General features: G+C 43.3%; 1 protein-coding gene and 1 long non-coding RNA gene across 3 annotated transcripts in view; one reads left to right on the top strand and one right to left on the bottom strand.

The window, feature by feature from the left end:
- Window positions 1–18126, top strand: part of LOC140075053 (uncharacterized) — a 74397-nt gene extending 56271 nt beyond the window's left edge. For both annotated transcript variants that reach the window (XR_011849331.1, XR_011849332.1), the window contains one exon: window positions 14617–18126. This is a non-coding gene — a long non-coding RNA (uncharacterized lncRNA). The remainder of the gene's footprint in view (window positions 1–14616) is intronic.
- LOC140075052 (acyl-coenzyme A synthetase ACSM3, mitochondrial-like) overlaps window positions 1–26015 on the bottom strand; it is a 71683-nt gene that overhangs the window by 4097 nt on the left and 41571 nt on the right. The gene's annotated exons all lie outside the window — the stretch shown is intronic.

Here is a 26015-nt window from a genome sequence, read left to right as displayed (position 1 = left end):
TTGACAATTTTTCCCAAGTGTGGTGATACCCCATATGTGGTGGTGACTGCTGTATGGGCGCAGGACCGGGCATAGAATGGAAGGAGGCCCCATCCAGAGTAGATTTGCATTGTCACATTGTACAGGCTATAATTTTTTTTTCTTTTTTTAAAGTGGAGATATAGGGGCTTATTTTATGCCACATGAGATGCACTTTTCTGGTGCATAATTTTGGGGCATCTATAGCTAATTGATAAGATTTTATTAACTCTTTGTTGGTGGAGGAAATAAAAATCATCAATTTTTGGAAAGATTTTTTTTCTGGGTTTTTTTGGCCGTTCACTATACCATAAAAATAATTTATTATTAATTATTAGTGACACACATATCCATCGCAAAGACCGAAGTGGGAAAATTTATTAGGGCCCGGGGTTGTATTTCAATTAGGCACAGTCTGCCATTTCCTTTTTTATTTTACGTTTATTTTTTTCATAACTCAGCGTCATCTCATCTTGCATAGTAGTGTGCTTTAATACTTGGCTAGAAAATAGCCATAGGAGAATCCAAACGGCTTACTTACGCCTACAGTAGCGTTATATATATTTGATTTCTGGTTGATCTGCTGGTGGCTGTAGTTGCTGCAGTGCATCTACTAGCAAATTGTGAGCAATTTGGAGTGAGACTTGCGACCACTGTGTTTTGCGCTTAGTGACGCACATATCCATCGCAAAGACCGAAGTGGGAAAATTTATTAGGGCCCGGGGTTGGATTTCAATTAGGCACAGTCTGCCATTTCCTTTTTTATTTTACGTTTATTTTTTTAATAACTCAGTGTCATCTCATCTGGCATAGCAGTGTGCTTTCATACTTGGCTAGAAAATAGCCATAGCAATAGGATAGCATCGTTTGGTTTTAAAAACTAAAAAACACACAAAAAAAAAAAACACAAAAAAAAGTTAAAAAAAAAATTAAAGTTATAACTCTCATTTTCAAAATGTTTAACCCGAGGGCTAGGGGTAGAGGACGAGGGCGGGGACGTGGGCGTCCAACTACTGCAGGGGTCAGAGGCCGTGGTCCTGGGCGGGGTGAGACACCACCTGCTTATGAGGGAGCAGGGGAACGCCGCAGAGCTACACTCCCTAGGTTCATGTCTGAAGTTACTGGGACTCGTGGTAGAGCACTGTTGAGGCCAGAACAGTGCGAATAGGTGATGTCGTGGATTGCCGACAATGCTTCGAGCAATTTGTCCACCAGTCAGTCTTCCACGCAGTCCACCCATGTCACCGAAATCGGCACTCCTCCAGCTCCTGCACCTCAGCCTCCTCCCCCCCAGTCTGCCCCCTCCCAGCAAAATTTGCCATTTGAACCGGCATACTCTGAGGAACTGTTTTCTGGACCCTTCCCACAGTCACAAACCACTTGTCCGGTTGCTGATGAGCAATTTTCCGATGCCCAGGTTTTCCACCAGTCGCAGTCTGTGGGTGATGATGACCTTGTTGACGTACTGGAAGAAGTGTGTAAAGAGGTGTCCGACGATGAGGAGACACGGTTGTCAGACAGTGGGGAAGTTGTTGTCAGGGCAGGAAGTCCGAGGGAGGAGCAGACTGAGGGATCGGAGGATGATGAGGTGACAGACCCAAGCTGGGTTGAGAGGCCGGGTGAACACAGTGCTTCTGAGACGGAGGAGAGTCCTCGACCAGAACAGGTTGGAAGAGGCAGTGGTGGGGCCAGACGGAGAGGCAGGGCCAGAGCTGGTGCATCAGCGCCAAATGTGTCAACTAGTGAAGCTCCCGTGGCGAGGGCTCCTGCGGCGAGGGCTAGATTTTGAGAAGTCTGGAGGTTCTTTTAGGAAACACCGGATGACCGACGGACTGTGGTGTGCCACATTTGCCAAACCAGGATCAGCAGGGGTTCCACCACTAATAGCTTAACTACCACCAGTATGCGCAGGCATATGAATGCTAAACACCCCACTCAGTGGCAACAAGCGCGTTCACCTCCGGCCGTGCACACCACTGCTCCTTCCCCTGTGTCAGCTGATAGTCAGCCCCCTGCCCAGGACCCTGCCACAAAAACCCCATCGTCGCCTCCACGATCCTCCACAGCATCCACCAGCGTTCAGCTCTCCATACCCCAGACGCTGGAGCGGAAACGCAAATATAGTGCAACCCACCCGCACGCCCAAGCCCTTAATGTGCACATCTCCAGATTGCTAAGCCTGGAGATGCTGCCCTGCCCTACAGGCTAGTAGAGACCGAGGCCTTTCGCAGCCTCATGGCGGCGGCCGCCCCTTGGTATTCGGTCCCCAGCCGCCACTACTTTTCCCGATGTGCCGTTCCAGCCCTGCACCAGCACGTGTCAGACAACATAATCCGTGCCCTGACCAACGCCGTTTCTGACAAGGTCCACCTGACCACGGACACGTGGACGAGTGCTGCCGGGCAGGGCCACTATATATCGCTGACGGCACATTGGGTTAACTTGGTGGAGGCTGGGACCGAGTCTGACCCTGCGGCTGGTCATATACTGCCGACGCCGAGGATTGCGGGGCCTACCTCGGTCCAGGTGTTTCAGGCCTACTATGCCTCCTCCTCCTCCCACCCCTCCTCCACCTCCTCCTCCAAACGACCATCCGTGGGCATGGCGCCATCAGTCGGTAGCTCTAGGCACAGCAGCAGTGCCGTCGCTAAGCGACAGCAGGCGGTGCTCAAACTGCTGAGCCTAGGCGATAAAAGGCACACCGCCCAAGAACTATTACAGGGCATCACGGCGCAGACTGATCTGTGGCTGGCACCGCTAAACCTGAAGCCAGGCATGGTTGTGTGTGACAACGGCCGTAACCTGGTGGCGGCTCTGCAACTCGGCAGACTGACACATGTGCCATGCCTGGCCCATGTGTTAAATCTGATAGTTCAGCGTTTCCTCAAGACATACCCCAATCTGTCTGATTTGCTCACGAAGGTGCGCCGCATCTGTGCGCATTTCAGGAAGTCCAGCACAGATGCTGCCACTCTCAGGGCAGCGCAGCGCCGCCTCCAACTGCCCGCTCACCGACTGTTGTGCGACGTGCCCACGAGGTGGAATTCAACACTGACCATGTTATCCAGAGTTTACCAGCAGCGCCGAGCGATTGTAGACTGCCAGATGTCAACTTCCACCAGAACTGGTAGTCAGGTCAGTCAGCTTCCTCAAGTCTACAATGAGGAGTGGACGTGGATGTCTGTTATCTGTCAGGTGCTGAGTAACTTTGAGGAGTCAACACAGATGGTCAGTGGCGATGCCGCCATCATCAGCCTCACCATCCCGCTGCTTGGCCTGTTGAAAAAATCTCTGATCAGCATGAAGTCGGAAGCTTTGCGCTCGTCACAAGAGACGGGGGAAGAAGATTCCCTTGTTGATAGCCAAAGCACCCTTAGGTCTGTTTCTCAGCGCATATCGGAGGAGGTGGAGGTGGAGGAGGATGAGGAGGAAGAGGAGGAGAATGTTGGCGAGACACAAGAGGGGACCATTGTTGAGTCCTTCACTGTTGAGCGTGTATGGGCAGAAGAAGAGGAGTTGGAGGAGTTGGAGGAGGAGGAAATGGACAGTCAGGCCAGTGAGGGGAGTGAATTCTTACGCGTTGGTACTCTGGCGCATATGGCAGATTTCATGCTAGGCTGCCTATCCCGTGACCCTCACGTTCAAAGAATTTATTCCAGCACCGATTACTGGGTGTTCACTCTCCTGGACCCACGGTACAAGCAAAATCTTTCCACTCTCATCCCTGGAGAGGAAAGGAGTGTGAGAATGCATGAATACCAGCAGGCCCTGTTGCACAAGCTGAAACAGTATTTCCCTTCTGACAGCGCTAGCGGCAGAGTGCGTAGTTCTGCGGGACAAGTAGCGAGGGAGAGTAGGCGAGCAGGCAGCTTGTCCAGCACTGGCAAGGGTACGCTTTACAAGGCTTTTGCCAGCTTTATGTCACCCCAGCAAGACACTGTCACCTGTCCCCAGTCTCGGCAGAGTAGGGCTGATCTTTACAGAAAGATGGTGAGGGAGTACGTAGCTGACCATACCATCATCCTAAATGATCACACAGCTCCCTACAACTACTGGGTTTCAAAGCTGGACATGTGGCACGAACTGGCGCTGTACGCCTTGGAGGTTCTTGCCTGCCCTGCCGCTAGCGTCTTGTCCGAGCGGGTTTTCAGTGCAGCTGGTGGCATCATCACCGATAAGCGCACACGCCTGTCGACTGACAGCGCTGACAGGCTGAAGCTTATCAAGATGAATAAAGCCTGGATTTCTCCTAATTTCCAATCTCCACCAGGTGAAGGAAGCTCAACCTCCTCCTCATTTTCCTCCTTCTCCTCCTCTTTGTACAGTAAAGCAGAGGAAACTGGCTATTTTTTGACAGGGCCCACTGGCTCTAGCTATAGTACTTTATGCATTTAATTTTTATGGAGGGCCACCGACCCGGTCCTCTGTTTTAAACAATTTTTGGGAGTGCCACATACAGGCACTCAATCTATTCAATTTTTCTGGAGGGCCACCTACCTGCTCCTCTGGTTTGAAAACTTTTTTGGACTGCCACATACAGGCACTCAATCTATTCCATTTTTCTGGAGGGCCACCTACCTGCTCCTCTGGTTTGAAAAATTTTTTGGACTGCCACATACAGGCACTCAATCTATTCCATTTTTCTGGAGGGCCACCTACCTGCTCCTCTGGTTTGAAAAATTTTTTGGACTGCCACATACAGGCACTCAATCTATTCCATTTTTACTGGAGGGCCACCTACCTGCTCCTCTGGTTTGAAAACTTTTTTGGACTGCCACATACAGGCACTCAATCTATTCAATTTTTCTGGAGGGCCACCTACCTGCTCCTCTGGTTTGAAAACTTTTTTGGACTGCCACATACAGGCACTCAATCTATTCAATTTTTCTGGAGGGCCACCTACCTGCTCCTCTGGTTAACTTGGTGGAGGCTGGGACCGAGTCTGACCCTGCGGCTGGTCATATACTGCCGACGCAGAGGATTGCGGGGCCTACCTCGGTCCAGGTGTTTCAGGCCTACTATGCCTCCTCCTCCTCCCACCCCTCCTCCACCTCCTCCTCCTCTGAATTACCATCCGTGGGCATGGCGCTATCAGTCGGTAGCTCTAGGCACAGCAGCAGTGCCGTCGCTAAGCGACAGCAGGCGGTGCTCAAACTGCTGAGCCTAGGTGATAAAAGGCACACCGCCCAAGAGCTATTACAGGGCATTCCACATCAAACTTGTTAACTTTGTCGCCACCGTGCTGTGTAAGCCACAAAATATACTGGAAAACTTTTTTCATTTACGGATATTATTTCAGCGCTTCTTGCGCAGATGTTTACATTCCCCTCACCCGCCATATCCCAAACTTATAAGAACGCTACTATACTTGATCTTATACAAAAGGTTCTTAGAAGTGCTGTTTGGGGAGTAGCCTAGAGACAGGGGCTTGGATTGGCGAAAGCTCGCCTGGCAGCGGAGCGCCAGCTCCATGCCAAGATCCAACTAACATAGTTTTAACTGCAGCACCTTTAATCTACTACTAGTTCACTGCCTCCATACATGGTCCCCTTATCAAACGAGCTGTGTCAGGCAGAATTTTGGATTGTTTTCATGGCTTCCATGTTAACTTTGTCGCCACCCTGCTGTGTAATCCACAAAATATACTGGCAAACTTTTATCATGTACCGATATTATTTGAGCGCTTCTTGCTCACCTCCTTTGGTTCCTCTCTGCCACCCATTGGTTTGAAGCCTGAGTCCATTTAGGGTATGTTGCCATGACACTCTCTAGCCTGCCGCTGCTGCCGCTGCCGCTGCCTCTGCATGCCGTCCCCTATAGTGTCAGGGTCAATTATTTGATGTTTTAGATGCTATCTAGCCTCATTCGGTCACTCTGTCATGGCCATGCTGTTGCCCATAATTTTGGCATAATGGTGCGATTAAGCAGCCTCAGAGGCATCCATGCATGCTGCCCCTGCTGTTTCCTGTCCATTTCCGTGGTGTTTCCATCCTTTTCTGAGGTTCCCAGGTGTTTGGCCAAGCTTCCCTGTGCAGAGCCTTGGTCCCCTTGAAAAATGCTCAAGTCTCCCATTGACTTCAATGGGGCTCGTTATTTGAAACGAGCACTCGAGCATCGGGAAAAGTTCGCCTCGAATAACGAGTACCCGAGCATTTTAGTGCTCGCTCATCTCTACTTTTAAACATTATTTTATCTTATCTGATTTCCTGACTTTTTGTCCCAAGTTATGATCCCCCAATTAATATATTTACAATCCCCCCTAAATTAATTATTCAATCTTATCAATCTATCCGGAGGTCTGAATGTGAGCCTATTCCTGGATGAAGTCTTCCTGCTTCCTGCAAAGAGCGAAGATCGTAAGCGTAAAGTTACAGACGGCGTTATATTTCAATTTTGTGAACATATGAGCAGAGGGACCGGTTTGGGACTCTCCGCAAGACCGTATATGGGTATGTGCCAACACAATTCAGCAACAGTATCAGGTACCCTGTATATATATATATATATATATATATATCCTAAATACATATATACAGGTATATATATATATATATATATATATATATATATATATATATATATAGCTATATACAATTAGTGGCCCCCATTACATATTTACCTATATACACTCAGTGGCCCCATTGTACTTATGTATATAAAGACAGTGTATATACATGTAGACAGTCAGAGCCCCCTTAAAGGAAACCTACCACCATGGATCTACCTATTAAGGTAGGTGCCTCTAATGTATGTAAGGAGAGCACTTTTATCTTTTTTAACCTTTAATTGTGGTAATATGCTTATTTGCCAAATAGGCTACTGGGGTGTGGAGTATCCGGAGCTGAGGCTACACTGCGCTGCTACTCCACGCCCCAGTAGCCTCTTTGATCCTCCTACCCAGATATCTTCAGAACGCAGCTACGAGAAGCTGCACACCCTCGTCCGTGAAGCTGCCATTCTGCTTGCAGTATCTAAATGATCTACTAATGCTAATGTATGGCGTGTGCTGAGCCGTAGTATTGGCTGCCGCTAGGTCTTATTTTCAGGGGAGGCCTTATATTAATAAGTGTGAAAAAAATTGCTCTAGGTCTTATTTTCAAGGAAACAGGGTAGGTATTGGGTAGAACTGAGTTATGTATATCAGTCCAGGTCACTAAAACCAATCCAAATTGAAGATGGATTGCCCTCCCCTGCTCTAGAAGAACCTTATAGTCTTACTGCAAACTGTTGTATTATTGAATTTCCCATATAAATGTAGAAAGCTCCAAATCACCATCTAGTAGTGAGATTTATTCATCCACCTAATACCAAGATGTAACCAAATTATCAGCATAACAGTGTAATTCTATTTAGGCCGAAATTTGGGATTTTTTATTTATTAAACATCAAGTTATGAGGGAAATGAATCTTAGACAGCGGTTATATGAGTGACAGAAGAAATGACAAAATTAGAGGCTTAATTTTAATGTAAAACTTGGGATATATAATAGTAATAATGATTGTGGGCTGCACTTATACCAGGGCTACATAAGTCACGTGATGGAATATTGGGACACGAGGAGCCGGAGCTGTGACATCACAACAGCTGAACAGAAGCAGAATGTGTTACTAGAGGAGACATCTGGGAGGAGACGGCTCCATGGAAGTCCTGCTGCGCATGGGATCTGCTCTTTTTGGCCTTGTTCACACATCGCTGGGGGAAACCGCATGTATACTATGTGTTTGTGCTGTGATTATCTGGGAATTTATTACAATTATCAGGCAGAAATATCTCTCTAGGTTGTAGGTGATGGGGAGGTTTACTAACATTATCTACAAGTCAGTGTAAGGTAACAAAACGCCTTAGTTGTAGTAATGTCTAATACAGGAGGAGGAGGCTGATGCAGGGTGAGACTATCCGCTCTACATTTACCCCTCTCGAGGTGCTCAGATATTTAGGAATAGAAAAGTGCGGCTAAAACTCTTTTTTTTTTTTTTAAATCTCCCTAGTTGGTTTTACATTATTTTATCTTTGCTGATTTCATGACTTATTGTCCCAAGTTATGATCCCCCAATGTCATTAATATATTTACAACCCCCCCTAAATTAATTATTCAATCTTAACATAAACAACCCCCCCCCACCAACCACAAAAATTACAAATATTAAACCCATCGCCTCCATATGTACATAGTGCAGTGTATGAAGGACAATCCCAATGATTTATTATAAATAATGTTTTCCCCAATGTAATGTTATTCTGATAATAGCGCAGCCCCCAGGAGAAGCCATATTGGGGTAACCCAGGGCCGGGCGTGGATGACTGGCTGTCACACTGATGGGGATATAAAAGTTCTGTTCTTTGTACCAGATGTGATTATACGACTAGTAAAGAAGCTTTCCCCCGTACAGGCTGCGCTATGTGTGTATTATCTCCTATAGTGAGGACACTGATACATGTCCGTGTGATCGCTGGAGGGAAGAAAAGCGCCAGTATCCGGAGGTGTGAATGTGAACCTATTCCTGGATGAAGTCTTCCTGCTTTACCACACAGGAAGAGCGCTGGTTCATAGAAGAGCGAAGATCGTAAGCGTAAAGTTACAGACATTTTTATATTTCAATTTTGTGAACATATGAGCAGAGGGACCGGTTTTAAATACTTATATACAGGTATATATATACCTATATACAATCAGGGGCCTCATTGTACTTATGTATATAAAGACAGTGTATATACATGTAGACAGTCAGAACCCCCTTAAAGGAAACCTACCACCATGGATCTACCTATTAAGGTAAATCCGGTGGTAGGTGCCTCTAATGTATGTAAGGAGAGCCCCTTTAAGGGCTAATCCTTTAGTCCCCTTTACCTTTTTTTAATCTTTAATTGTGGTAATATGCTAATTTGCCAATTTGCACATGCGCAGTACACCGGATTCGCAGACGAGGGACTGCTGCTTCTCGTAGCTGCACCATGTAGACTCAGCTCCGGCTACTCCACGCCCCAGTAGCCTCTTTGGTAAATTAGCATATTACCACAATTAAAGATGAAAAAAGATAAAGGGGAAAAGGGCTTAAAACGGGGAGTACAACGTATAGTCACTGTACTCTGCAAACACTCCAGATATGATAGAAGAAGCTCTATCTCCGGCTGTAAGATTGGCTGGCGGCGCTGCTTCCTATGGAGAGGGGAGGGGTGAGCAGCGCACTACGGCCGGGCGAGCACACGTTAGTGTGAATATACCCTTACTCATAGATCTATATACAGTCAGTGGCCACCTTACACATTAACCTATAATTATCCACATGTATATAAAGTGCGCTGCACCCATACACACAGATAAAATATTTTGGACTGTTTTTTGACGGACTGAAAGCGCATGCGTTTTTGTATGTTTACCACGCTTGGCTGGTTTCAATCCGTTTCACAGCTGCCTAGAAATTAAGATAAAACAGGGTCAAACCAGCCAAACGCATGGTACACATTCAAAAACGCATGGCCAAGAACGTACATAGTGACAGCACCCTAAGGATGTGGTCACACACACTGCTTTGCTTTGGTTTAGAAGCTGAATCAATGCTCACAGGGGCGTGCCATAGCCCCATCGCATATGCATTTGGGTGGAAACGCATGTGATTGGTAACTACTGAAAACGCTTATGCAATCTGGCGGAGACCTGCACCTGGGCCCTAGCATTGCGTTTGTAAATGCAACTTTAGCGCTATGTGTGAATACACCTGAGGGTGGGGTGAGTGCACAAGTTCAGTTTTTCAGATGCAGTTTTTGATGCCAAAACCTGGAGTGGAGTGAAAATAGAGGAGGAGTAGCAGCTCTCAGGGCGCAGTCACATGCCCCGTTTAACTAATGCGTTTAAAACCGCATTGTAACAGCTAATGAGAGATTTGCCTAATTAAACAGATCTTAACACGCGCGTGTACAAAACACCAACGTTAACACTTATGTTAATGCGTATGTTAACGGTATGTTAACAAACACATGCATTAACGCGATGTTAACACTTGCACTAACAGCTGTTTAATTAGGCAAATCTCTCTTCAGCTGTTGCAATGTGTTTTTAAACGCATGCGTTAAACGCGGCATGTGACCGCACCCTCAATGTTAAGTCCTCAATCATTATCATCCATACCTGCTTTTGGCTTCAAAAACTGCGTCTGAAAAACTGAATGTGTGGCTGCACCCTTAGTTTTGAACCCGTTTTGGGTCCGTCTGTTAAACGCATGCGTTAAAAAACGCATGTGTTTTTCGAAAACGCAACCGTTTTTGACAGGTTTTACAAATCTTCTTAATTAAAACTGGTCAAAAACTGATGCGTTTTCAAAAAACGCATGCGTTTTTAGAAAACTGATGCATTTTTTAACAGACTGCTTAAAAATGGACCAAAAACGGGCTCAAAACGCCATGTGTGGCATCACCCTTAGTAGAGATAAGTGCTGCAGTGGGGAATTTTAAAACTGAGTAGTCTTTTTAAATTTCAGATTCTGTGTCAAACTACATACATATATATAAATATTATATTACCGTATATACTCGAGTGTAAGCACAAACTCATACTCGAGTAAAAAAAAAAACGACCCGGGGCACAGGGGCTGGCAGGCTATATACTGGGGCACAGGGGCTGACAGGCTGTATACTGGGGCACAGGGGCTGGCAGGCTGTATACTGGAGAACAGGGGCTGGCAGGCTATATACTGGGGCAGGGGCTGGCTATGTACTGGGTCAGGGGCTGGCAGGGTATATACTGGGGCAGGGGCTGGCTATGTACTGGGTCTGGGTCTGGCAGGGTATATACTGGGGGCAGGGGCTGGCAAGCTATATACTACTGGGGGCTGGCTATATACTGGGGGGCTGCTGGATATATACAGGGGGGGGGTGTGACCAATGCATTTCCCACCCTCGGCTTATACTCGAGTCGGCTTATACTCGATAGAATCTTATCGAGTTTAGATCCTAAGACTTCAATAAAGTCAAAACTTTGTGAGGAAAAAGCCGCCTACTTTATATACCCAGGTTCATGTAATGTGGCAGCCCCAAACTGGAGCCTTTTTGATGCTACTTTTTTTGAACACTAAATTGTGGATTACTAACACATTATATACACGTATACATACATATCCATATACATGCACATTTATAAATTATTAACACACAATTTCCAGATTAAAACATATACAGCATAAAGATCCTTGCACTTGCATCCTCAAACCAAGAAAATGTGCAGGGTCCTAGAGCTGATATATTGGGAAGTAAAGGAATAAGGGTGGTGGAGGGCTCTGGTGCACACATGATTGTTTTCAAAAAAGTAAATGTTACTTGTAATAAATATATACACCCCCCAGTAATACATATACAGCCCCCAGTAATACATATACAGCCCCCAGTAATATATATACAGCCACCAGTATTATATATACAGCCCCCAGTAATATCCAGTATTATATATAAAGCTCCCTGTAATAAATATATATTACAGGGGGGTATATATATATATATATATATTACTGGGGGCTATATATATATATATATATATATATATATATATATATATATATATATATACATACATATATATTATACAGCAAAAATTAATACATATGTATTCAGCCCCCAGTAATTCATATACTGTATATACAACCACCCAGTAATACATTTGTGCAACCCCCAAGAAAAACATATATAGAGAGAACCCCATTAATATATATATATATATATATATATATATATATATATATATATATATACAGGTCCTCCTGAATATGGCAGAGCAGGGAACTTCTGAACAGTTGGATTAGAAACCAGGGGAGCCGCAGCTGGACCTGAACCTTTAGGCAATGATTCACCCACACTTGGTGGGTGCCCCTTTAAGGGCAAAGTGGTGTATGGTGTTGGGCAGACAGTCTCCAAATTAGCCGCTCTTGTGATTAATGGCTTCCTATGACCCTAATCCTTGTTGTAGACTTTTCAATAACAGCAGCAAGAACTCTGATTAGGCAGAGCTCAGGATCGGCCAATCCAGATGGTAGCAGGATTACAATAATAAAATAGACACATTTTCGGCAGTAATCTGTTCTATTGGGTTATCCTAGAAATATTATAGAATATTGACAAACAATAATGACATTTATTCTGACATACAATATTAGATCAGTATTAATAAATGTTAGTAAGAAATTATAAGTAGTTCCGTGTATCAGAATATACTAAAGATTTTTCTGAATGATAACATTTGTGTAAAGAATAATAAAATACAATATGATACAAATATTATGGTACAAATTACAGGGATCAACAAACACTGGGAAAAATAATGATAAAGTAACATAAAGATTCATGTAATAATTATGGGATATTGCAAATAATAAGAAAAGAGGACCTGTCACTCTTAAAAATCGCACTAGGAGCAGCTTCCTAAAGTAAGGAGCTGCTAGCGCTACCCCATTATTAGCAGTGATAAACTGCTAGCTTTACGGAAACCCGCCAATAGAGTTACCAGACACTGTAGCACCGCACCCTCAAAATGCCGGACTGAGTTTACAGTGGTCCGGAAGATTTATAAGGTGGTCCGTGAAGTCACCATCAGCCCGGCAGTCACCATCAGCCTATGGCGTGGGAGGAGCAGTCCGGGGAAAAGGCAGCGCCTTGGACCGCCCCCTCATGAATATGCCGGACCGCTGTGGGTTTGGTTTGGTTTTTTGAGGATACGGCGCTGCAGTGTCTTCTAGATTTATTGGAGGGTTTTCAAAAAGGGGAAGTGCTAGAAGCTGCTGATTTTGTTAGGCAGATCCTAGTGCATTTTGTAAGGGCGAGAGGTCTTCTTTAAAGAAAACCAAAGGTCCCTAAATCAGTGTCAAGACCCTTTTGTGACAGCGAATCAATAAAATAATGTGAGATTCCCCCATAGACATCTTGGATATATAATTGTCCCCCCCCCCATTATGTTATCACTAATTGATATAACATGGATCCTGAGAGATTTGGGACTGCAGTTATGGACTTTTTATAGTGAAGTGAGAAAGTGTTTCTTAAAACCTTCCCTAATGATCACAATATGGTCATTAATGTGATGTCTGAGGCATCTCCTGGTGCGCCCCATGGTTTACATTTTGCAGGTACATTCTACAAAGCAGACGACCCCTGGGAGGAACAGGTAAGGAATTCATCTGTTTTAAGTTCATTTCCAGTGGATTTTCTCTCTTCCTATAAGGCTATATTCACACTGCCGTTGCCCGCCCGTACCGTACCATAGCGGGCAACGGCAGTGTACGGGGAGAGGAGGAGGAGGTGAGCGCAGCTCACCCCCGCCCCTCTCCATAGCAACCTATGGCGCACGGCCCCGTATTACGGGAAAAGATAGGACAGGTCCTATCTTTTTCCCGGGTACGGAACGGTACGGTGCCGCACGTGTGCGGCACTGTACCGCTCCCGTAGGGTGCCGTGCGCCCATAGAAGTGTATGGGGGACGTATATCGGCCGTATATACGTCGGCCGTATATACGTCCCCCATACATTAGTGTGAATGTAGCCTTAGGATGTGCAGTTACAGCTGCTCCTTCAGAGAAAGTCACATTGTGAATGGTAAAGGTTTAGACGTGGTGATCGGAGAGCTCATCCTTCTTCTATAGAACAGATGGGAAATGTAAAACTCTAAGAGAAACAAAAATTTTACTACAATTTAAGAATAAACATAACAAGATGGAATGAATCATCTGGAAGCATTGGCCCCTTATCCAGGGTGATAAGACAATAGGCCCCTTCCTTCCAGATCCACCGCCCATCATTTACACCAGAGCACAGGACCTTGGTGATAGAATAGCCCCTACAGTCACAGGTCTAAACCTTCCCCATTACATATATAGTGTTTATATACTACTAGATGCGACTATTAGTGATCACAGCCACAGGGGAAATCATTGTTACTATCATACAGGCTTTATAGGTAGATGATAACTGACTGTATCCAATGTACAAATCTGACTTTCACCCAATGTCTTATAAAACATAATGGGGAATATATATATGGGCTTTATCTGGCTACAAGCCCTGGAATAATCACAAAAACTTGTGAATCGCCAGATTATCCGGTGCGATGTGGCCTTTATGATGTGATGCAAAATTTTTATATTCAGCCAATTGTTGTTATTTTATCCATATTGAATTGGCTCATACTGTGCAAATTAGGAATATTTAAGTGCAAGGCCCTGAACTTATTGTACCAATTATATTGATAGATTCATTTTGCTGTAGGATTGACTGAACACTGATTTGCAATGTACATTTTTATTCTTCCAAATAGTTATGGACCCTACTAGTGCCAATACAGTAGTGTAACACATCCTCCCGCTATATCCTGTAACACCCAGGATGTATTAGAGCACAGCCCGGCCTTAGTCAGCCAGTGATTATTAATGGCTGCAATTTTTTCATGGTGACACAATTGATGTCATAGAATATTTGAACATGAGTAGCCATAGCCTGACATCAAACAGCTCAACAGAAGGATGTGTTACAAGAGGTAGACATTATACAGAGGAAAGGTTGATATAGGTCCTACTATTTATGTCATTTGTTCTTTTTGGCCATGCTCACACATGGGGAAACAGAAAGAAACAAAGGAGGAAAGTAAAGTGGAAATGAAGTAAGAAAGGAAGGAGAAAAGGAAGGAGGAAAGGCAGGAAGAAAAGAAGGAGGAAATGAAGGAGGAAAGAAAGGAGAAAAGAAAGGAGAAAAGGAAGGAGAAAAGGAAGGAGAAAAGGAAGGAGGAAAGGAAGGAGGAAAGGAAGGAAGAAAGGAAGGAAGAAAGGAAGGAGGAAATGAAGTAAGAAAGGAAGGAGAAAAGAAAGGAGGAAAGGAAGGAGAAAAGAAAGGAGAAAAGAAAGTAAGAAAGGAAGGAGAAAAGGAAGGAAGGAAGAAAAGAAGGAGGAAAGGAAGGAAGAAAAGAAGAAGGAAATGAAGGTGGAAAGAAAGGAGAAAAGAAAGGAGGAAAGGAAGGAGGAAAGGAAGGAGGAATGGAAGGAAGAAAGAAAGAAAGTGAGGAGGAATGAAAGGAAGGAGGATAGGAAGGAGGAAACAGAGACAAGAAAAATAAGGTAGAAGGAAAGAAAGAAACATAGAAAATAATAAAATGACAGAAAAAAGACAAAAGAAAAAATAGAAATAAAAGAAAAGAAAAAAAGCTCTTCCTCCTACACTTACTGTTTAGTGTCTTACTCTCAGCTACAAAACATCTCAACCATCTGAGCCTGCAACAGAGTATGTCAACCTCAACTTGTAGCTGCTACAAAGCAACTACACTAAAACAGCTAAAGATCCATGGAATACAACCACCATCCAAACCATCCAGTGTTTCATGGACTGAGAAAAATAATGAAAAGAAAAACAAAGAGAGAAAATAGAAAAGAAAATGTAAAAATAGAGAATCAGAAAAAGAAAATCAAAAGTAAGAAGCCTTAATTATGTAATTTCTGCAGAATATTTTACTGTCAACTAGAAAAAAGCATATCATCCTCCTACTGTACCTGGGGCAGTTTTCAGTCCATGGAATACAACCACCATCCAAACCATCCAGTGTTTCATGGACTGAGAAAAATAACGAAAAGAAAAACAAAAAGAGAAGATAAAAAGAAAGAAAAATGTAAAAATAGAGACTCATAAAAAGAAAGTCAAAAGAAAGAAGCCTTAATCATGTAATTTCTGCAGAATAATTTACTGTCAACTAGAAATAAAGTATATCATCCTCCTACTGTACCTGGGGCAGTTTTCAGTCCATGGAATACAACCACCATCCAAACCATCCAGTGTTTCATGGACTGAGAAAAATAACGAAAATAAAAACAAAGAAAGAAAACAAAAAGAAAAGAAAATGTAAAAATAGAGAATCAGAAAAATAGTCAAAAGAAAGAAGCTTTAATCATGTCATTTTTGCAGAATAATTTACTGTCAACTAGAAATAAAGTATATCATCCTCCTACTGTACCTGGGGCAGTTTTCAGTCCATGGAATACAACCACCATCCAAACCATCCAGTGTTTCATGGACTGAGAAAAATAAAGAAAAGAAAAACAAGGAGAGAAAACAAAAAGAAAAGAAAATGTAAAATAGAGAATCAGAAAAAAAGTCAAAAGAAAGAAGCCTTAATCATGTAATTTCTGCAGAATATTTTACTGTCAACTAAAAATAAAATATATCATCCTCCTATTTTACCTGGGGCAGTTTTCAGTCCATGGAATACAACCACCATCCAAACCATCCAGTGTTTCATGGACTGAGAAAAATAAAGAAAAGAAAAACAAGGAGAGAAAACAAAAAGAAAAGAAAATGTAAAAATAGAGAATCAGAAAAATAGTCAAAAGAAAGAAGCTTTAATCATGTCATTTTTGCAGAATAATTTACTGTTAACTAGAAATAAAGTATATCATCCTCCTACTGTACCTGGGGCAGTTTTCAGTCCATGGAATACAACCACCATCCAAACCATCCAGTGTTTCATGGACTGAGAAAAATAAAGAAAATAAAAACAAAGAGAGAAAATAGAAAAGAAAATGTAAAAATAGAGAATCAGAAAAAAAGTCAAAAGAAAGAAGCCTTAATCATGTAATTTCTGCAGAATAATTTACTGTCAACTAAAAATAAAGTATATCATCCTTCTACTGTACCTGGGGCAGTTTTCAGTCCATGGAATACAACCACCATCCAAACCATCCAGTGTTTCATGGACTGAGAAAAATAAAGAAAAGAAAAACAAGGAGAGAAAACAAAAAGAAAAGAAAATGTAAAAATAGAGAATCAGAAAAAAAAGTCAAAAGAAAGAAGCCTTAATCATGTAATTTCTGCAGAATAATTTACTGTCAACTAGAAATAAAGTATATCATCCTCCTACTGTACCTGGGGCAGTTTTCAGTCCATGGAATACAACCACCATCCAAACCATCCAGTGTTTCATGGACTGAGAAAAATAACGAAAATAAAAACAAAGAGAGAAAATAGAAAAGAAAAGAAAATGTAAAAATAGAGAATCAGAAAAATAGTCAAAAGAAAGAAGCTTTAATCATGTCATTTTTGCAGAATAATTTACTGTCAACTAGAAATAAAGTATATCATCCTCCTACTGTACCTGGGGCAGTTTTCAGTCCATGGAATACAACCACCATCCAAACCATCCAGTGTTTCATGGACTGAGAAAAATAACGAAAATAAAAACAAAGAGAGAAAATAGAAAAGAAAAGAAAATGTAAAAATAGAGAATCAGAAAAATAGTCAAAAGAAAGAAGCTTTAATCATGTCATTTTTGCAGAATAATTTACTGTCAACTAGAAATAAAGTATATCATCCTCCTACTGTACCTGGGGCAGTTTTCAGTCCATGGAATACAACCACCATCCAAACCATCCAGTGTTTCATGGACTGAGAAAAATAAAGAAAAGAAAAACAAGGAGAGAAAACAAAAAGAAAAGAAAATGTAAAATAGAGAATCAGAAAAAAAGTCAAAAGAAAGAAGCCTTAATCATGTAATTTCTGCAGAATATTTTACTGTCAACTAAAAATAAAGTATATCATCCTCCTACTGTACCTGGGGCAGTTTTCAGTCCATGGAATACAACCACCATCCAAACCATCCAGTGTTTCATGGACTGAGAAAAATAACGAAAATAAAAACAAAGAGAGAAAATAGAAAAGAAAATGTAAAAATAGAGAATCAGAAAAAAAGTCAAAAGAATGAAGCCTTAATCATGTAATTTCTGCAGAATAATTTACTGTCAACTAAAAATAAAGTATATCATCCTCCTACTGTACCTGGGGCAGTTTTCAGTCCATGGAATACAACCACCATCCAAACCATCCAGTGTTTCATGGACTGAGAAAAATAAAGAAAAGAAACACAAAGAGAATAACCAAAAAGAATGGAAAATGTAAAAATAGAGATCATCTTACTGTCACCTAGAAATAAAGTATATCCTCCATCTGTATCTGAGGCAGTTTTCAGTCAATGAAATACAACACCATCCAAACCATCCAGTGTTTCATGGACTGAGAAAGAAAAGAACGTAAAAAGAAAAGAAAAAGAGGAGATAAGAAGACGTCTGCTGCAGAGTGTCATCCTTTGCTGACAGGAGGTAGGTGCTCATTCCTCTATTGTTATTGTTGCAGTTTTAGTCTTTTAGCAGGATAAGAAACGTTCTCATAATGTTCTCCAGAACTGGTTCCAGTAACTTCTGGGTCTGTAGATCTTTCTAGTCGTTATGTACATAGAATACTGGAACATGCGCTGCACAGGATGAGCTGATTTCATATGAATAAAATAAAATAAAGTAAAAACCTTAAAGCTATAAAACAGAATAAGTATAGAGCGGTTGGTAATCAGCCAGTGATTGCTGCTTATAGAAACATTATAGCACATTATTGGGGCAGATAACAGTGCAGTCTGTACTATGTGCAGTGTCCTGTGTAGTGTGCAGGGGGCGCCAGATTCAGGATTTCTTTCGCCCGTTTTACATGAATCTGGTGCCCCCTGCACTGCTCCGGCAGAGTGCACCATTTTTTTTGATGCACCTTTAACTTTGGCCGTGTGACACATTTCTGTTGGACTTTGCATTATAAATGTGGCGCACGGCCCGACTGAGCCCCGGACGCCCATTTCAGTGGCGAACACTTCTTATATACATGTGGAAGAAGTTTACACATGAAAGAAGGTGCAAAGTCTGACAAAAAACTGGCGCAGGGGCTTCAGTAAATCTGGGCCCATGATGTATAAACCATCAGGTAAAAGTCAGATGTGGACGGGGGATAATGTCTGTTATAGTGTAAGTATAAAGTGTGCACAAAGCTCCAATGATACAACCTCTGTCTGTGCTCACACATAGTCACATCTAGTAGTATATACAGACATGATGGGATATATTATTCCTGGGGATAGAGAGAGATTTCCATATGCAGACGATGATTAGGTAAGTACTGTAGGTGATGCTGGAGAGACATCTTTCCATGTGGTGACAATAAGGTGGTGGTGTCACTTACTCAGCCAGTAGTGTGAGACCTCAGCACCTCCATATCACATGCTGGGAAGGCCGTCTCCCCCTGCCCCATGTTACATGCTGCGCATTGTACAGTATAATATGTATATAACAGGACACATCCTCACAGCACAGAGCGGAGCCATCAGCCCAGATGGGAAATGTCATGGAAGGGGCTGCAGGACGGAGGAACAACTTCCCCATGAGGTCACAAGCTACTGGACTGCATGGAGTCAGATCTGTGACAGTCCCCATGGGATAAGAAGACCGGCTGACAGTGACTACATCCATGTATGTGTATTTATATGCCCTATGTCTGTATGTGCTGTAAGTGTGTGTCTATTTTCTATAGGTGTGTGTGAATACGCTGTATGTGTGAATATGATGTGTGTATACATGTATATGCATATGCTGGATGTGTGTGTATTTGCTGTATATGTGTGTATATGTTCTATACATAGTATGTCTACGCCTGACTGTGTATGAAGGGTTCACCTGGACTGGTGGAGGCAGGTAGTGGTGGAAGGGGTTAGTTTGAGGCCATGCACTTTAATAGGAGAGTGTTTGCTGCAGTGCACTTTCCTCCTCCCCTTTTCCTGTGTAGCAGGTCTCCTCCTCTCCCTCTGTGGACTGCTGCACTCACCAGAAGCAATTTCTCCCTCCTTAATTTATTGTTTCATTTTACTGTTTTGAGTATCTGTGTCTTATAGTTCTGAAGTCACAGCTGGCGGAGTAAAATTGAAGATGAGAGAATGCTGCTTTGTTCGCCTGGACGACTTGTCATCTGGGAGTCCAGATGGGTACAGTGCAGTCCTGAGCCGTTTTTCCTTTGGATGGAGAGATCACGATACAAGTGCCTACTGTGTTAAGATTTACGTGTTTTGAAAATTGTTAAAGAAAATATTTTGTTAATAAATGCTGTGACTGGTTTTCCACCGCCCAACACAAGCCTCTGTGTTTACTGATTTACATATTTAAGTATTATGTGGTGATATTATGTTATTGGGATAACAGAGTTTTGTTGCCTAAGAAAGTGCCGGGTTGTCCAGTCTGTATATACTGCATGTCTAAGTATAAGATGTATATGTACTATATGGGGGATATTTATCAGGGCCTCTGCACCACGTGCACCACCAGTCAGCGTTAGCCCAAAAAAACTAAAAAAAGGTAAAAAAGTCAGAGTTAGCGTTAGAATCAATAAGTGTCAGTCCCCGTCAGTCAGCATCCGTCAGTGTCACCGACAGTCCCACGGCGTTATCCATTGTCAGGCTGACAGTTTTGAGCAGTGACAGTTCGTCAGTGTCACTCCAGCTGTCAGTGTGTACGCTTGTTACAGTCCCAAGTAAAGTACATTACACATTGTTACAGTAGCAAATAAAGTGCATTAGACAAAATGACACAAAGAACATACAGCGCTGAAGAGGCGGATGCTACGTTAGCCTCAGATACAGAATCAGGGAGGCTCAGAATTTGTTCTGTCCTCCACTTCTTCTTCCTCATCTGAGGAACTGGCTTCCCACAGCCTCCTATGTCCCCCAAGTATTTGACTTTATTGCTTATCCAGGAGCCCAAGTACAAACAGCAGGGTTATCTGAAATTGGCCATTTCAAGTTATTTTTTTCAGATGACCCGCTGGACTTGATTGTTGAGCAAACTAATTTATATGCCCAGCAATTTTTAGAAACCAACTAGTGCTGAATATGGGCCTTATAAAAAAAAATCTGTAAGGGACTATTGGTCTAAAGATCTCTTACATTATACCCTCTTATACAAATTAACATTGTCCAGGAATCACTTTGAGGCAATTCAAAGATTTCTCCATTTTGCTGACAATTCCCAATTCTCAGACTTTATAAGATTTGGCCCCTGATTTAATTTCTAAGCCAAAAATTCTCTTCCTTGTACACCTCAAAAAGAGATATTGTGGTGGATGAGTTCCTGGTGCATTTCAAGGGGAGAGTAAAGTTTGGGCAATATTTGCCTAACAAACGTGCCAGATATGGCATAAAGATTTACAAAATGTGTGAGCCCGAAACAGGTTACACTCACACATTTCATATCTATGAGGTAAGGGGCAGTCAAATTCAGCCCCCTGATAGTCCTCCATCCCCCCCACTGCACAGAAAAAGTCACCCCCAGAAGAGATGTTTTGTCTGCTTCAAAAATGGCAAACACAAAGACACGACATATGAGTGCGACACATGTCCCTCCTACCCTGGTCTTTGTATAAAAACCGCTTCCTCATTTACCACACATCCCTGGACTTATACATTTCTTTTTTCCCTGTTTCTTCTTTTTCTTAAAAAATTTTTGGACTACAAGGCGCACCGGATTATAAGGCGCACCATCAATAAATGCCTGCTAAAACGTCTAGGTTCATATATAAGGCGCACCGGATTATAAGGATGAATGACCAGCAGGTGGCAGACCTGTGCGCAGGTAAAGGCAGCTGTTGTCTGTAAGTACGGTTCATATATAAGGTGCACTTGGCTATAAGGTGCACTTTTCATTTCTGAGAAAATCAAAGGATTTTTTGTGCGCCTTATAGTCCGAAAAATACGGTAATTTGGATTCTCTGAACCCCAAATCTCCTCCACCTCCATAATTCCCATCATACTTTCAGGGGTGTAGTTTCAAAAATGATGTCATAAGTGGGGGTTTCCATCATTCTGGGGGTCCACGGTCACTGGTGAATCAATCATTCAAATATTGGTCTTTGGACGCCTTAGGTCGCTGCTTCACTTCCAGGCCCTGCCGTATGTCCAGTGAACATATTTATGCCACTTTGGGGGTATTTCTAAACTCAGGAGAAACATCACTCTAAAAATTAAGCCCATTTGCTTCACTTTCCTGCTCTGCATCGGAGAAATCTGTCCTATAAATCATGAATTTGTGGAAAATGTCACACTTTTATTTTTCACACTACTTTTCAACAAAAAACTGTAAAAAAAAAAACAAAATGTCAAAACGCTGATCATCACCATAACTAAATTCTTTCAGGGGTGTAGTTTTAAAAATTATGTCATTTCTGGTGGTTTCACTTCTGGAAACCTCAGGAACTTTTGAAATGTGTTAAAAACAATTTTTCCTAATCTGCCCTCCAAAAGCTCAACGGCGCTCCTTCTATTCTTTACCCTGTTGTGGGCTCATAAAGTTTACATCCACATGGGGATTATTGCCATAGTAAGATGAAATTGCCCAAACAAAATCTGAGAGGTTTTTACCTTTTATCCTGCATGAACATCTGTATTTTAGGGTTAAATAATAACTTTATTGTAAAAATTTGAAAATTCCAAATGGAACCTCCATCTTGTTCCAATTCATATGAGACACTGAACGGGTTAACAAACTTATCAAAGGCTGTTCTGAACAGTTTGAGGGGTGCAGTTTTAAAAATTGGATGATTTGTGGGGAGCTCCACAAAATATAACTTGTAAAACCCTTTTCAATATGAAATGACCTCTAAAATCATTGAATCTTACATTTTCTTGAAAATTTTAAAAATTGCTGTTCCATTAGAAAGTCACCTAATATCCAAATAAAATATTATAACATTTAAAAAATGATGCCAACATAAAGAAGATTTATGGGAAATGTTAATTAGTAACCAATTTGTGTGATTTGACTTACTGTGCAATGGGAACAACATTTAGAAATCAAAATATCAAAATTTTCACCAAATTTCCCCCTTTTTAATTAAATAAATGCAAACCATAAAAAACAAAATATACCGTTAATGTGAAGTACAACACATCACAAAAAAAATCTCTAAATCACCTGTGTATGATAAACCATTCTAAACTTATAACTGCAAATAGTGACCGATAACAGATTTTAAAAATTGTGCTTGGTCCTGAAGCTATATAATGGCTTAGACACACAGGGGTTAATACACCACATACATCTTGGATAGATGGGTGAGCTCCCTAGTATATGTGTGCCCTGTGACATGAGATGGGAGTGCGGGGTTAGTCACAACTACCACTACATGATCAAGCACAGGGCCGATTCTAGCATATTTGCTGCCTGAGGCGAATATTAAAATGCTGGCACCCCCCCCCCCCCCGCTCCCTGTTAAGTAAATGCTGAAAACGTTTCTAACAAGTAACATCCCCACAGACAGCTCCCTGACACTGTGTGACTGACTACAGGTTCTGGGAGTCATTAGTGACATCTAGTACCTTATAGAGGACAATCTCTTCCATCAGGAGGACTTTATTCCGGGTTCTCCAATCCATGACGTATCGCTGCTGAGGTCACAGCCAGATATCTTCAGCTCCGTGCAGCATCTCCACCCGGCGTCCCTAAAAATACCACAGTCACTTACAGTATAAAGTCTCCTGAGCGAACATACTCGTCCGAGCTTGATGCTCGATCGAGCATTAGCGTACTCGTAACTGCTCGTTGCTCGGACGAGTATTTCGCCCGCTCGAGAAAATGGCAGCTCCCGCCGTTTTGCTTTTTGGCGGCCAGAAACAGAGCCAATCACAAGCCAGGAGACTCTGCACTCCACCCAGCATGACGTGGTACCCTTACACGTAGATAGCAGTGGTTGGCTGGCCAGATCAGGTGACCCTGGAATAGACTAGCCCCTGCCTGCGCTGCTCGGATCATTCTCTGTCTGGATGCCGCTAGGGAGAGAGCTGCTGCTGCTCAGGGAAAGCGTTAGGGTGTTCTATTAGCTTACTGTTAGGCAGGAGTGATTCTAAAAGAACCCAACAGCCCTTCTTAGGGCTACAATAACGTTATATATTTTTTTTTTTTATTTGCAGCTAGTACCATATTGTGAGGAATTAGCAGGGGGACTTGCTACCGTTGTGTTTAGCTCTTAGTGACACACATATCCACCTCAAACACCAAAGTGGGAAAATTTATTAGGGGTTTGAGTAGAATTAGGCACAGTCTGCCAGTTTCTTTTTATTTTACGTTTATTTTTTTCATAACTCAGCGTCATCTCATCTGGCATAGTAGTGTGCTGTAATACTTGGCTAGAAAATAGCCATAGGAGAATACAAACGTCTTAATTACGCCTACAGTAGCGTTATATATATTTGATTTCTGGTTGATCTGCTGGTGGCTGTACTTGCTGCAGTGCATCTACTATCAAATTGGGAGCAATTTGGAGTCAGACTTGCGACCACTGTGTTTTAGTGACGCACATATCCATCGCAAAGACCGAAGTGGGAAAATTTATTAGGGCCCGGGGTTGTATTTCAATTAGGCACAGTCTGCCAGTTTCTTTTTATTTTACGTTTATTTTTTTCATAACTCAGCGTCATCTCATCTGGCATAGTAGTGTGCTGTAATACTTGGCTAGAAAATAGCCATAGCAATAGGATAGCATCGTTTGGTTTTAAAAACTAAAAAACACAAAAAAAAAACAAACAAAAAAAAAAAAGTTAAAAAAAAAATACAAGTTATAACTCTCATTTTCAAAATGTTTAACCCGAGGGCTAGGGGTAGAGGACGAGGGCGGGGACGTGGGCGTCCAACTACTGCAGGGGTCAGAGGCCGTGGTCCTGGGCGGGGTGAGACACCACCTGCTTATGAGGGAGCAGGGGAACGCCGCAGAGCTACACTCCCTAGGTTCATGTCTGAAGTTACTGGGAATCGTGGTAGAGCACTGTTGAGGCCAGAACAGTGCGAACAGGTGATGTCGTGGATTGCCGACAATGCTTCGAGCAATTTGTCCACCAGTCAGTCTTCCACGCAGTCCACCCATGTCACCGAAATCGGCACTCCTCCAGCTCCTGCACCTCAGCCTCCTACCCCCCAGTCTGCCCCCTCCCAGCAAAATTTGCCATTTGAACCGGCATACTCTGAGGAACTGTTTTCTGGACCCTTCCCACAGTCACAAACCACTTGTCCGGTTGCTGATGAGCAATTTTCCGATGCCCAGGTTTTCCACCAGTCGCAGTCTGTGGGTGATGATGACCTTGTTGACGTAGTGGAAGAAGTGTGTAAAGAGGTGTCCGACGATGAGGAGACACGGTTGTCAGACAGTGGGGAAGTTGTTGTCAGGGCAGGAAGTCCGAGGGGGGAGCAGACTGAGGGATCGGAGGATGATGAGGTGACAGACCCAAGCTGGGTTGAGAGGCCGGGTGAACACAGTGCTTCTGAGACGGAGGAGAGTCCTCGACCAGAACAGGTTGGAAGAGGCAGTGGTGGGGCCAGACGGAGAGGCAGGGCCAGAGCTGGTGCATCAGCGCCAAATGTGTCAACTAGTGAAGCTCCCGTGGCGAGGGCTCCTGCGGCGAGGGCTAGATTTTCAGAAGTCTGGAGGTTCTTTAAGGAAACACCGGATGACCGACGGACTGTGGTGTGCCACATTTGCCAAACCAGGATCAGCAGGGGTTCCACCACTACTAGCTTAACTACCACCAGTATGCGCAGGCATATGAATGCTAAACACCCCACTCAGTGGCAACAAGCGCGTTCACCTCCGGCCGTGCACACCACTGCTCCTTCCCCTGTGTCAGCTGATAGTCAGCCCCCTGCCCAGGACCCTGCCACAAAAACCCCATCGTCACCTCCACGATCCTCCACAGCATCCACCAGCGTTCAGCTCTCCATACCCCAGACGCTGGAGCGGAAACGCAAATATAGTGCAACCCACCCGCACGCCCAAGCCCTTAATGTGCACATCTCCAGATTGCTAAGCCTGGAGATGCTGCCCTATAGGCTAGTAGAGACCGAGGCCTTTCGCAGCCTCATGGCGGCGGCCGCCCCTCGGTATTCGGTCCCCAGCCGCCACTACTTTTCCCGATGTGCCGTCCCAGCCCTGCACCAGCACGTGTCAGACAACATAATCCGTGCCCTGACCAACGCCGTTTCTGACAAGGTCCACCTGACCACGGACACGTGGACGAGTGCTGCCGGGCAGGGCCACTATATATCTCTGACGGCACATTGGGTTAACTTGGTGGAGGCTGGGACCGAGTGTGACCCTGCGGCTGGTCATATACTGCCGACGCCGAGGATTGCGGGGCCTA

The sequence above is a fragment of the Engystomops pustulosus genome, chromosome 8 (genome assembly GCF_040894005.1).
Source record: "Engystomops pustulosus chromosome 8, aEngPut4.maternal, whole genome shotgun sequence".
Taxonomy (NCBI): Eukaryota; Metazoa; Chordata; class Amphibia; order Anura; family Leptodactylidae; genus Engystomops; species Engystomops pustulosus.
The sequence above is the reverse complement of the archived record's forward strand: the minus strand, read 5'-3'. Positions and strand labels throughout refer to the sequence as shown.